The following is a 14,440-nucleotide window of genomic DNA, read 5'->3' as shown; positions in this document are numbered from 1 at the left end:
ATAATGTAAAATCGTATCAAAATAAATACACAGAATATTAATAAAATAATGTAAATTTGTATGAAAATGAAGAAGCAAAATACCCATAAAATAACGCATTTTTTTATAAAAATATATATACCAAAATACACATAAATAAAAAATTTGTATTAAAATAAATATACAAAATATAGATACAATAAGGTAAATCTGTATTGAAATAGATATGCAAAATATATATAAAACAATGTAAATTTGTTTCAAAATATATATACACATAAAATATTTGAATTTGTATTAAAATAAATATTCAAAATGCACATACAATAAGGTAAATTTGTATTGAAATAGATATGGAAAATACATATAAAACCATGTAAGTTTTTTTCAAAATATATATACGAATACACATAAAATAACGTATATTTCTATGAAAATAGATATACAAAATACACATAAAATGAAGTCAATACGTATAAAAAAAGGTATACAAAATACACATAAAATAAAGTAAACTCGTATCAAAATAAATAAACAAAATACTAATAAAAGAATGTGTATTGTATAAATATAAATATACAAAATACAAATAAAATAACGTAAATTTATATAAAACTATATGCAAAAATACACAAAAGTAAATAAATTTGTGTGAAAATAGATATTCAAATTACATGTGTATTTTGTATATTTATTTTCATACAAATTGAAATTATTTTTGTTTATTTTTTTATATATTTTCATACAAATTTTCGTTATTTTATGTGTATTTTGTATATTTTTTTTTTCTTCAGATATACGTTCTTTTATCTGAATTTTGTGTATTGAATTTGAAACGAATTTACCTTATTTTGTATATCTATTTTCATACAAATTGAAATTATTTTTGTTTATTTTTTTATATATTTTCATACAAATTTACGTTATTTTATGTGTATTTTGTATATTTATATATATACAAATACACATTCTTTTATTGGTATTTTGTATATTCATTTTGATACGAATTTACATTATTTTATGTGTAATTTGTATACATTTTTTATACGTATTTACTTCATTTTATGTGTATTTTGTATATATATTTTTATAGAAATCTACGTTATTTTATGTGTATTCGTATATATATTTTGAAACAAATTTACATTGTTTTATATGTATTTTGCATATCTATTTCAATACAATTTTACCTTATTGTATGTGTTTTTTATATATTTATTTTAATACAAATTAATTTTTTTTATGTGTATTTGGTATATATATTTTTATAAATAAAAAAATGCGTTATTTTATGGGTATTTTGCCACTTTATTTTCATACAAATTTACATTATTTTATTAATATTCTGTGTATTTATTTTGATCCAATTTATATTATTCTATTTGTTTTGTATATATTTTTTTTATACAAATATACGTTATTTAAAGTGTATTTGTTTATGTCTTTTCATTCAAATTTACATTATTTTATGTGTATTTTGTATATGTATTTCAATACAAATTTACCTAATTTTATGTGTATTTTGTGTATTTATTTTCATACAGATTTAAAATATTTTTGTGTATTTTTGTCTATAGTTTGAGACAAATTTAGGTTATTTTATGTGTATTTTGTATATCTATTTTCATACAAATACACATTCTTTTATTGATATTTTGTTTATTTATTTTGACACGAATTTACAGTATTTAATGTGTATTTTGTATATATATTTTTATACGTATTTACATCATTTCATGTGTATTTTGTATATATATTCCTATATAAATCAACCTTATTTTATGTGTATTCGTATACATATTTTGAAACAAATTTACACTGTTTTATGTGTATTTTGCGTTTTTTTTGCAATACAAATTTACCTTATTGTATGTGCATTTTGTACAAATTTACGTTATTTTCTGTGTATTTTGTATATTTATATTTATACAAATACACATTCTTTTATTGGTATTTTGTTTATTTATTTTGATACGAATTTACATTATTTTATGTGTATTTTGTATATTTTCTTATACGTATTTACTTCATTTTATGTGTATTTTGTATATATATTTTTATACAAATCTACGTTATTTTATGTGTATTCGTATATATATTTTGAAACAAATTTACATTGTTTTATATGTATTTCGCATATCTATTTTAATACAGATTTACCTTATTGTAAGTGTATTTTGTATATTTATTTTAATACAAAATAATTTTTTCATGTGTATTTTGGTATATATATTTTTATAAAAAATGCGTTATTTAATGGGTATTTTGCATCTTTATTTTCATACAAATTTACATTGTTTTATTAATATTCTGTGTATTTATTTTGATACGATTTTACATTATTCTATTTGTGTTTTGTATATATTTTTTTATACATATTTACATTATTTAATGTGTATTTTGTATATTTTAAAACAAATTTACGTTATTTTATACGCATCTGTTAAAATATTTTGATACAAATTTACATTATTTTTTGTATTTTGTATATATATTTCAATACAAATTTAGTTCATTTTATGTATATTTTGTATATCTATTTTCATTCGTATCAAAATAAATAAACAAAATAGCAATAAAATAATGTAAATTTGTATGAGAAAACATATACAAATACACATAAAATAACGCAAATTTCTAAAAAAATATATGTACAAAAATGCACATAAAATAAAGTAGATTTGCATAAAAATATATATACAAAACACTCATTAAATAATGTAAATGCGTACATAAAATAACCTAAATTTGTATAAAACTATATACTATATAAAAAACTATATACCCACAAAAAATATTTAAAATTTGTATGAAAAGAAATATACAAAATACACATAAAATTAGGTAAATTTGTATTGAAATACATATACAAAATACACATAGAATAATGAAAATTTGAATGAAAATATATAAACAAATACACTTAAAATAACGTAAATTTGTATAAAATATATATGCAAGATACACATTAAATAATGTAAATGTGTATAAAAAAATATATACAAAAAAGAAATAGAATAATGTAAAATCCTATCAATATAAATACTCAGAATATCAATAAAATAATAATACACATAAACATATATATACCAAAATACACATAAAATATTTAAATTTGTATTGAAATAAATATACAAAATGCATATACAGTAAAGTAAATATGTATTGAAAGAGATATTCAAAAATACATATAAAACAAAGTAAATTTATTTCAAAATATATATACGAATACACATAAAATAACGTAGATTTCTTTAGAAATATATATACAAAATACACATGAAATTATGTAAATACGTATAAAAATATATATACAAAATACATATCTTGGTAAATTCGTGTCAAAATAAATAAACAAAATATCATGAAAAGAATGTGTATTTGTATGAAAATAAATAATAGATAATAAATTTGTATGAAATATATATGCAAGATACACATTAAATAATGTAAATATGTTTAAAAAATATATATACAAAAAACAAATATAATAATGTGAAATCGTATCAAAATAAATACACCGAATATTAATAAAATAATGTAAATTTGTATGAAAATAAAGATGCAAAATTCCCATCAAATAGCGCATTTCTTATAAATATATATATACCAAAATACACATAAAATATTTAAATTTGTATTGAAATAAATATACAAAATGCACATACAATAAGGTAAACTTGTATTGAAAGAGATATGCAAAAATACATATAAAACAATGTAAATTTGTTTCAAAATATATATAACAATACACATAAAATAACGTAGATTTCTATAAAAATATATTTACAAAATACACATAGAATAATGTAAAATTGTTTAAAAAAAATAGACAAAATATAAATAAAAAAAAAGTAAATTTGTATGAAAATAAAAATGCAAAATACCCATAAAATAAAACATATTTTTATAAAAATACATATACAAAAATACACATAGCGTAATTAAATTTGTATTAAAATTAATATACAAAATGCATATACAATAAGGTAAATTTGTATTGAAAAAATATGCAAAATACACATCAAACAGTGTAAATTTATTTCAAAATCTATATACGAATACTCATAAATCAACGTAGATTTCTATAGAAATATATATATACAAAACACACATCAAATCATGAAAACACGTATAAAAATATATATATAAAATACACATTAAATAATGTAAATTCGCGTCAAAATAAATAAACAAAATATCAATAAATGAATGTGTATTTGTATGAAAATAGATATACAATATACACATAAAATCACCTAAATTTGTATAAAACTATATACAAAAATACACAAAAATAATTTTAATTTGTATGAAAATAAATATACAAAATACACATAAAATTAGGTAAATTTGTATTGAAATACATTTACAAAATACACATGAAAAAATGTAAATTTGAATGAAAATATATAAATAAATACACTTAAAATAACGTAAATTTGTATAAAATATATATAAAAAATACACATTAAATAATGTAAATATGTATAAAAAAATATATACAAAACACAAATAGAATAATATAAAATCGTATCAAAATAAATACACAGAATATTAATAAAATAATGTAAATTTGTATGAAAATTAAGATGCAAAACACCCATAAAATAACGCATTTTTTATAAAAATATTTATACCAAGACACATAAAATATTTGAATTTGTATTAAAAAAAATATACAAAATGAACATACAATAAGGTAAATTTGTATTGAAATAGATATGCAAAATACATATAAAACCATGTAATTTTTTTTCAAAATATATATACGAATACAAATAAAATAACGTAGATTTCTATGAAAATAAATATACAAAATACACATAAAATGAAGTAAATACGTATAAAAAAAAGGTATACAAAATACACATAAAATAATGTAAACTCGTATCAAAATAAATAAACAAAATACTAATAAAAGAATGTGTATTGTATAAATATAAATATACAAAATATAAATAAAATAACGTAAATTTATATAAAACTATATGCAAAAATACACAAAAGTAATTAAATTTGTGTGAAAATAGATATTTATTTTCATACAAATTGAAATTATTTTTGTTTATTTTTTTATATATTTTCATACAAATTTTCGTTATTTTATGTGTATTTTGTATATTTATTTTTTCTACAAATATACGTTCTTTTATCTGAATTTTGTTTATTGAATTTGAAATGAATTTACCTTATTTTGAATATCTATTTTCATACAAATTAAAATACTTCTGTGTATTTTTGTATATAGTTTTATATAGATTTACGTTATTTTATGTGTATTTTGTATATTTATATTTATACAAATACACATTTTTTATTGGTATTTTGTATATTTATTTTGATACGAATTTACATTATTTTATGTGTATTTTGTATACATTTTTTTATACGTATTTACTTCATTTTATGTGTATTTTGTATATATATTTATATAGAAATCTACGTTATTTTATGTGTATTCGTATATATATTTTGAAACAAATTTACATTGTTTTATATGTATTTTGCATATCTATTTCAATACAAATTTACCTTATTGTATGTGTTTTTTATATATTTATTTTAATTAAAATTTAATTTTTTTATGTGTATTTTGGTATATATATTTTTATAAATAAAAAAAAATGCGTTATTTTATGGGTATTTTGCCTCTTTATTTTCATACAAATTTACATTATTTTATTAATATTCAGTATATTTATTTTGATACTATTTTACATTATTCTATTTGTGTTTTGTATATATTTTTTTTATACAAATTTACGTTATTTAAAGTGTATTTGTTTATGTCTTTTCATTCAAATTTACATTATTTTATGTGTATTTTGTATATGTATTTCAATACAAATTTACCTAATTTTATGTGTATTTTGTATATTTATTTTCATACAAATTTAAAATATTTTTGTGTATTTTTGGATATAGTTTGATACAAATTTAGTTTTTTTTATGTGTATTTTCTATATCTATTTTCATACAAATACACATTCTTTTATTGATTTTTCGTTTATTTATTTTGTATTTAATGTATATTTTGTATATATTTTTATACGTATTTACATCATTTCATGTGTATTTTGTATATATATTCCTATAGAAATCAACGTTATGTTATGTGTATTCGTATATATATTTTGAAACAAATTTTTTTCAATACAAATTTACTTTAATACAAATTTAATTATTCTATGTGTAATTTTGTATATGTATTTAAAAAAAAAATATGCTTTATTTTATGGATATTTTGCATCTTTATTTTCATACAAATTTAAATTATTTTATTGATATTCTGTGTACTTATTTTGATACGATTTTACATTATTCTATGTATAAAAAATAAATACAGAATAAATACATATAAACAATGTAAATTTGTTTCAAAATATATAAATAATTTTGTTTATTGATTTTGATACGAATTTTCATTAATATATATATATATATATATATATATATATATATATATATATATATATATATATATATATATATATATATATATATATATATATATATATATATATATATATATATATATATATATATATATATTATATGTATTTTTAATATATATTTTTATAGAAATTTACATTATTTTATGTGTATTCGTATATATATTTTGATTCAATACAAATTTTACTTATTGTATATGCCTTTTGTATATTCATTTTGATACAAGTTTAATTATTTTATGTGTATTTTTGTATACATATGTTTAGACATATTTACATTATTTAATGTATATTTTGTACATATATTTTATGGAAATTTACGTTATCTTATGTGTATTTGTTTATATAGTTTCATACAAATTTACATTATTTTATGTGTATTTTGTATATGTTTTTCAATAAAAATTTGCCTAATTTCATGTGTATTTTGCATATCTATTTTCAAACAAATTTTAAAAAAATTTTGTGTATTTTTGTATATATTTTTATACAAATTTTGTTATTTTATTTGTATTTTGTATATATATTTTCCTACAAATATACATTCTTTTAGAGGAAATTTTTATTTATTTATTTTGATACGAATTTACATTATTTTATGTGTATTTTGTATATATATTTTTCTTTGTATTTACATTATTTAATGTGTATTTTGTATATATATTTTCATAAAATTTACGTTATTTTATTGTGTGTATTCGTATATATTTTGATACAAATTTACTTTATTTTATGTTTTTTGCATATCTATTTCAATAAAAATCTACCATATTGTATGTGTATTTTGTATATTTATTTTAATACAAATTTAATTATTTGATGTGTATTTTTGTATATATATATTTTTTTAATATGAGTTATTTTAAATTTATATTGCATCTTTAATTTTAGAAATTTTTACATTACGTACATATCTTTTATACGTATTTACATTATTTAATGTGTATTTTGTTTATATATTTTTATACAAATTTACGTTATTATATGTGTATTTGAATATATATTTTGATACAAATTTACATTATTTTATGTATTTTCTATATTTATTTCAATTCAAATTTAACTTAGTTTATGTGTCTTTTGTATATCTATTTTCATACAAATTTATTCAATTTTTTTTTATATAGTTTTATATAATTTTACGCTATCTTATGTGGATTTTGTATACTTATATTTATACAAGTGCACATTCTTTTATTGGCATTTAGTTTATTTATTTTGATACGAATTTACATTATTTTATGTGTATTTTGTATACATTTTCTGATACGTATTTACTTCATTTTATGTGTATTTTGTATATATATTTTTATAGAAATCTACGTTATTTTATGTGTAATCGTATATATATTTTGAAGGAAATTTACATTGTTTTATATGTATTTTGCATATGTCTTTCAATACAAATTTACTTTATTGTATGTTCATTTTGTATATCTATTGTAATACAAATTTAAATATTTTATGTGTATTTTGGTATATATATTTTTATAAAAAATGCGCTATTTTATGGGAATTTTGCATCTTTCTTTTCATACAAATTTACATTATTTTAATGATATTCTGTGTATTTATATTGATACGATTTTACATTATTCTATTTCTTTTTTGTATATATTTTTTTATACACATTTACATTATTTAATGTGTATCTTGCATATATATTTTATACAAATTTACGTTATTTTAAGTGTATTTGTTTATATATTTTCATTCAAATTTACATTATTTTGTGTATTTTGTATATGTATTTCAATACAAATTTACCTAATTTTATGAGTATTTTGTATATTTCTTTTCATTCAAATTTTAAATTTTTGTGTACTTTTGTATATAGTTTTATACAAATTTAGGTTATTTTATGTACGCATTTACATTATTTAATGTGTGTTTTGTATATATATTTTATGCAAATTTACTTTATTATATGTGCATTTTTGTACATATATTTTTTTAGAAATTTGCGTTATTTTATGTGTATTTGTATATATTTTCTCATACAAATTTACATTATTTTATTGCTATTTTGTTTATTTATTTTGATACGAATGAAAATAGATATACAAAATATACATAAAATAAACTAAATTTGTATTGAAATATATATACAAAATACATAACATAATGTAAATTTTTATCAAAATATTTTAACAGATGCGTATAAAATAACGTAAATTTGTTTTAAAATATACAAAATACACATTAAATAATGTAAATATGTATAAAAAATATATACAAAACACAAATAGAATAATGTAAAATCGTATCAAAATATATACACAGAATATTAATAAAGCAATGTAAATATATTTTTTATAAAAATATATTTACCTAAATACACATGAAAAAATTAATTTGAATTAAAATAAATATACAATATACGCATACAATAAGGTAAATATGTATTGAAATAGATATGCAAAATACACATAAAACAATGTAAATTTGTTTCAAAATATATATACGAATAGCCTACACATAAAATAACGCAGATTTGTATAAAAATATATATACAAAATACACATAAAATGAAGTAAATACGTATAAGAAAATGTATACAAAATACACATAAAATAATGTAAATTCGTATCAAAATAAATAAACAAAATACCAATAAAAGAATGTGTATTTGCATAAATATAAATATACAAAATACACATAAAATAACGTAAATTTGTATAAAACTATATACAAAAATACAAAGAAGTAATTAAATTCGTATGAAAATAGATATACAAAATACAGATAAAACAAGCTAAATTTGAATTGAAATGTATATACAAAATACATAAAATAATGTAAATTTGTATCGAAATATTTATAAAAATACATATAATAACGTAAATTTGTTTAAAAATATATAAACAAAATACAGATTATGTAATGTAAATACGTATTAAAAATATGTAAAAAATACACATGTAATCATGTAATTCGTATCAAACTAAATAAACAAAATTTCAATAAAATAATGTAAATTTGTATGAGAAAACATATACAAATACATATAAAATAACGCTAATTTCTATAAAAATTTGTCCAAAAATGAACGTAAAATAAAGTAACTTAGGATAAAAATATATATACAAAACACACATTAAATAATGTAAATGCGTACATAAGATAACCTAAATTTGTATAAAACTATATACAAAAATACATAAAAATAATTTAAATTTGAAAAGAAATATATAAAAACACATAAAATTATGTTAATTTGTATTGAAATACATATATAAAATTTCACATAAAATAATGTAAATTTGAAAGAAAATATATAAACAAATATACATATAATACCGTAAATTTATGAAATATATATTCAAATACATATTAAATAATGTAAATATGTATAAAAAAATATATACAAAACACCAATAGAATAATGTAAAATCGTATCAAAATATATATACAGAATGTTAATAAAATAATGTAAATTTGTATGAAAATTAAGATGCAAAATACCTATAGAATAACGCATTTTTTATAAAATTATTGATACCTAAATGCACATAAAATATTTGAATTTGTATTAAAATAAATACACAAAATGCACATACAATAAGGTAAATTTGTATTGAAATAGATATGCAAAATACATATAAAATAATGTAACTTTGTTTCAAAATATATATACGAATACACAGAAAATAACGTAGATTTCTATAAAATACATATACAAAAATACATAATAGTAAGTAAATACTTATAAAAAATGTATACAAAATACACATAAAATAATGTAAATTCGTATAAATGTAAATAAAAAATATACCAATAAAAGAATGTGTATTTGTATAAATATAAATATACAAAATGCACATAAAATAACGTAAATTTATATAAAACTATATACATAAAATAACGCAAATTTCTATAAAATATATGTACAAAATGAACATAAAATAAATTTGCATAAAATATATATACAAAACACACTTTAGATAATGTAAATGAGTATAAAATATGTATACAAAATACCTATGAAATAATCTAAATTCGTATCGAATTAAATTAAGAAAATACCAATAAAATAATGTAATTTTGGATGAAAACATATACAAAATACACATAAAATAACCTAAATACAAATACAAATATACACATAAAATAATTTAAAATTAAATGAAATAAATATACAAAATAAACATAAAATAAGGTAACCTAAAGATAACCTAAGATAACCTAAATACAAATACAAAAATACACATTAAATAATTTAAAATTGAATGAAATAAATATACAAAATAAAAATAAAATAAGGTAAATTTGTAATAAAATATATGTAAGAATACACATAAAATAATATAAATTTGTATGAAAATATATATGCAAATACACAAAAAATAACATGAATTTGTATAAAATTTGTTTCAAAATATATACGAATACACACAATAAAATAACGTAAATTTTTATGAAAATGTATATATAAAATACACATAAAATAATTTAAATACGTAGAAAATATATATACAAAATACATAAAATAATTTAAATTCGTTTAAAATTAAAGACAAAAAATTCCAAAAAACGAATGTAAATTTGTTGGAAAATTAATATAAAAAAAAAAAAGAACTAAAATTTGTATAAAAATATATACAAAAATACACATAAGAATTTAAATTTGTTTGAAAATAGATATGCAAAATACTCATAAAGTTAGGCAAATTTGTATTGAAATACATATAAAACTCACAAAAAATAATGTAAATTTGTATGAAAATATATAAACAAATACATATAAAATAACGTAAATTTGGATAAATATATATACAAAATATACATTAAATATTTTAAATATGTATAAAAATATATTATATTATATATATTTTTATTGATATTTGCGTTATTTATGTGTATTTTGTATATGTTTTCTCATAGAAATTTACATTATTTTATTGGTATTTTGTCTATTTATTTTGATAGGAATTACATGATTATTTGTGTATTTTGAACAATTTTTTTTATACGTATTTATATTATTTAATGTGTATTTTGTTTACATATTTTTATACAAATTTACGTTATTATATGTGTATTTGTATAACTATTTTGATACAAATTTACATTATTTTATGTATTTTGTATTTATATTTCAATTCAAATTTAGCTTATTTTATGTGTATTTTGTATATTTATTTATTTTAATACAAAATCATATATTTTATGTTTTTTCGTATATATATTTTTATAAAAAATGCGTTATTTTATGGGTATTTTGCATCTTAATTTTCATACAAATTTACATTATTTTATTAATATTTTCTGTATTTATTTTGATATGATTTTACATTATTTTATTTGTGTTTTGTATATATTTTTTTATACATATTAACATTATTTAATGTGTTTTTTGTATATATATTTGATACATATTTACGTTATTTTAAGTTATTTTATGTGTATTTGTTTATATATTTTGACACAAATTTACATTATTTCATGGGTATTTTGTATATATATTTCAAAAGAAATTTACCTAGTTTTATGTGTATTTTGAATATCTATTTTCATACAAACTCAAATTATTTTTATGCATTTTTGTATATATTTCAATACAAATTTTAGTTATGCTATATGTATTTTGTTAATCTATTTTCATTCAAATATTTTATTGGTATTTTGTTGATTTATATTGATACGAATTTACATTATTTTATATGTACTTTGTATATATATTTTTATACGCATTTACATTATTTAATATTTATTTTGAATATATAATTTTATACAAATTCATGGTATTTTATGTGTATTTGTATATATATTTTCATATAAATTTACAATTTTTTATGTGTATTTTGTACATATATTTCATTACAAATTTACCTTATTTAATGTTTATTTGTATGTGTATTTTGTACATTTATATTTATACAAATACACATTCTTTTATTGGTATTTTGTTTATTTATTTTGTTTCGAATTTACATTATTTAATGTGTATTTTGTTTACATTTTTTATTCGTATTTACTTAATTTTATGTGTATTTTGTATATATATTTTTATAGAAATCTACGTTATTTTATGTGTATTCGTATATATATTTTGAAACAAATTTACATTGTTTTATATGTATTTTTGCATATCTCTTTCAATAGAGGTTTACCTTATTGTATGTGCATTTTGTATATTTATTTCAATACAAATTTAAATATTTTATGTGTATTTTGGTACATATATTTGTATGAGAAATGCGCTATTTGATGGGAATTTTGCATCTTTATTTTCATACAAATTCACATTATTTTATTAATATTCGGTGTATTTATTTTGATACAATTTTACATTATTTTATTTGTTTTTTGTATATATATTTTTGTGTATTTTTGTATATAGTTTTATACAAATTTAGATTATTTTATGTACGCATTAAACACATAAAATAACGTAGATTTCTATAAAAATATATAAAAAATACACATAAAATGAAGTAAATACGTATAAAAAAATGAATACAAAATACACATAAAAATCGTATTAGAATAAGTAAACTAAATACCAGTAAAAGAATGTGTATTTGTATCAATATAGATATACAAAATAGACATAAAATATCGTAAATTTGTATAAAACTATATAAAAAAACCCACAGAAGTAATTAAATTTGTATGAAAATATATATACAAAATACAGCTAAAATAAGCTAAATTTGAATTGAAATGTACATACAAAATACATAAAATAATGTAAATCTGTATCAAAATATTTATACAAATACATATAATAACGAAGATTTGTTTAAAAAATATATAAACAAAATACACATTAAGTAATGTAAATACGTATAAAAAATATGTACAAAATACACATATAATCATGTAACTCGTATCAAAATAAATAAACAAAATAGCAAAAAAATAATGTAAATTTGTATGAGAAAACATATACAAATAACGCAAATTTCTATTAAAATATATGTACAAAAATGCACATAAAATAAAGTAAATTTGCATAAAAATATATATACAAAAAACACACTAAATAATGTAAATCCGTACATAAAATAACCTAAATTTGTATAAAACTATATACAAAAATACACAAAAATAATTTAAATTTGTTTGAAAAGAAATATACAAAATACACATAAAATTAGGTAAATTTGTATTGAAATACATATACAAAATACACATCAAATAATGTAAATTTGAATGAAAATATATAAACAAATACACTTAAAATAACGTAAATTTGTATAAAATATATATGCAAGATACACATTAAATAATGTAAATGTGTATAAAAAATATATACAAAAAACAAATAGAATAATGTAAAATCGTATCAAAATAAATACACAGAATATCAATAAAATAATGTAAATTTGTATGAAAATAAAGATGCAAAATTCCCAAAAATTATCGCATTTTTTATAAAAATATATATACCAAAATACACATAAAATATTTAAATTTGTATTGAAATAAATATACAAAATGCATATACAGTAAGGTAAATTTGTATTAAAAGAGATATTCAAAAATACATATAAAACAATGTAAATTTGTTTCAAAATATATATACGAATACACATAAAATAAAATAGATTTCTGTAGAAATATATATACAAAATACATATGAAATTATGTAAATACGTATAAAAATATATATACAAAATACATATCAAATAATGTAAATTCGTGTCAAAATAAATAAACAAAATATCATGAAAAGAATGTGTATTTGTATGAAAATAGATAATAGATAATAAATTTGTATAAAATATATATGCAAGATACACATTAAATAATGTAAATATGTATAGAAAAATATATACAAAAAAACAAATAGAATAATGTAAAATCGTATCAAAATAAATACACCGAATATTAATAAAATAATGTAAATTTGTATAAAAATAAAGATGCAAAATTCCCATAAAATAGCGCATTTCTTATAAAAATATATGTACCAAAATACACATAAAATATTTAAATTTGTATTGAAATAAATATACAAAATGCACATACAATAAGGTAAATTTGTATTGAAAGAGATA

Source organism: Eriocheir sinensis, chromosome 50 (assembly GCF_024679095.1).
Source record: "Eriocheir sinensis breed Jianghai 21 chromosome 50, ASM2467909v1, whole genome shotgun sequence".
Classification (NCBI taxonomy): domain Eukaryota; kingdom Metazoa; phylum Arthropoda; class Malacostraca; order Decapoda; family Varunidae; genus Eriocheir; species Eriocheir sinensis.
This window is presented reverse-complemented; position numbering follows the sequence as displayed.